This window comes from Triticum aestivum, chromosome 7B (genome assembly GCF_018294505.1).
Source record: "Triticum aestivum cultivar Chinese Spring chromosome 7B, IWGSC CS RefSeq v2.1, whole genome shotgun sequence".
NCBI classification, from domain to species: domain Eukaryota; kingdom Viridiplantae; phylum Streptophyta; class Magnoliopsida; order Poales; family Poaceae; genus Triticum; species Triticum aestivum.
Window position 1 is genome coordinate 754,762,446 of NC_057813.1, and position 2,048 is coordinate 754,764,493.

Consider the following 2,048-nt stretch of genomic DNA (forward strand, 5'->3'; position numbering starts at 1 on the left):
ACATTGCTTGTATTGCTCCGGCTTTGAACTTTTGAATAAAGTCCCTAGTTACCCTAAAAAAAAAAGCCAGGTCCCGACAAGTATTTCCGCACGGAGAGAGTAAGAGATAGCAAGATGGGCCGAGCCCATTCGATGCGCCTGCAGGCGCCGGTTGGTGAACCGGCGCATATGCGCCAAATAGGATATGCCACCACCAGAGCCGTGATCCCTTCGTGGAGGAAATACCTATTTGGTGCTTAACGCGCTATATAGTACTCCTTCCGTCTCATAATATCTGAACATTTTCGACACTACACTAGTGTTAAAATCGTTCTTATAGTGTAGTGTCAAAAACATTCTTATATTATGGAACGGCGGGAGTACCTAATTGGTATAGCACGCACCTTCCTGTATGCGCTATTTCCGCGCAAATAGATCTGCCCATGTAGGCTTCATTGCAGTAATTTTGGGAACTTACTAAAAGGTTCCTTACGGGTTTTTTTCGGTCTGCTATCTCTTGTTCCCCATCAGTTGTTTTTTTGTTCGTTATGTTTTTCTCTTATTTTCATTTTTCTTCATGAATATTATTTTAAAATATTGCGAGCATTTAAATTCATCACTTTTAAAAATTCCTTTAAAATTTGTGAAAAAATCTCAGACTCATGAACATTTTTAAAATTCTGTTAAACATGTTTATAAATTCACAAATATTTTCAAATTTGATAATAATTTCAAATTTAGGAATAATTATTTTCTAAAAACTATCAAACATTTTTGGAACTCATCATTTAAAAAAATGTTTTTTTGTATTCATAATGTTTATTAAATCTATCAAAAAACTAATAGTCTGTTTTTTAAACCAGTGGTTGCTAGTTTTCCATGGAAACAAGAAAAAAGTGGTTTTTCTACACCTTAGTTCATGCATTCATGCAAGAAAATATAGCAAACCATTTAAAAAAATCTAAAAATTTGTGGCAATGACTATGAACAAATGTTAGAAGTGTTTGCAAAGTTCGGTGGTCAAATGACATTGGAGGAGCTCTGTACAAAAAACAATTACTCAAAATGTACAACGCTCTTTTGATGTTACGTGACCACAAAACTTTCCAAGCACTTCTAACATTTTTTCATGGACATTCCCATAAAGTTTCAGATTTTTTTCGTAATATTTTGTTTTCTTTTCTTGCATGGGTGTAGGGTGGGTGCACCAAGCTGGGGTTCATCCTCTACTTTCCCGGGAAAAAACAAGCGACCGTAAACGAGCGAGTGGTAAATTGGGCGGCCAGATTGTTCAAAGCCTAATTTATCGTGTATGGAGGGAAAATGAAAGAGCGAACCAACAATAGGCACAACGAAGATGGACGGCGGTTTTAATACGTCGCCGAAAGGTTGACCCCAAGTTTCCTGTTGGTAAACCATGGTGGACAGTTTGTTCGATCTGCCCCGTATGTACAGTTGGTTTTCTCAACTCGTAACAACCATGTGTGCATGCAGGGTCGAATTTTGTGTTTATTGGCTCGATCTGAACTGAATCAAAACCACTGCAGAGCCGCTGCCGACAAAGAACAAAAGGAAATGCCAGCAGTTTCTAAACTGTTTGGCAAAATTACGACATCCTGCATTTTCCTGTGTCGCAAGATGGAAAGAAAACAATCAAGAAATCTCTTGCTGCTAAATAAATTGACGGCTCATATTGATATAAGGTGAGTTCGCCAAATGGACCGTGCATCTGCAGAGCAGAGTGCAAACACGAGACGTTTTGTTTTCACTGTTAAGCAAAGCCCTTCCGCCAACTTTTCATCACTAGTAGGAAAAGGGCATCTATCCCGATTCGAGAGGGCCTTTAGTCCGGGACTAAACAATCGGGACTAAAGGCCCACACTTTTAGTCCCGGTTCTGTTACGAACCGAGACTAGGTGCTTCACGTGGCCGCTGTGGGCCGCGAGGGCAGGAGGACCTTTAGACCCGGTTGGTAACACTGACTGAGACTAAAATGCGGCCACGCGTCACTAGTAGCCAAGCACTGGGGGTTTTCATTTTTTTAAAGGATTCGTTTAGTGTGCCCCCCC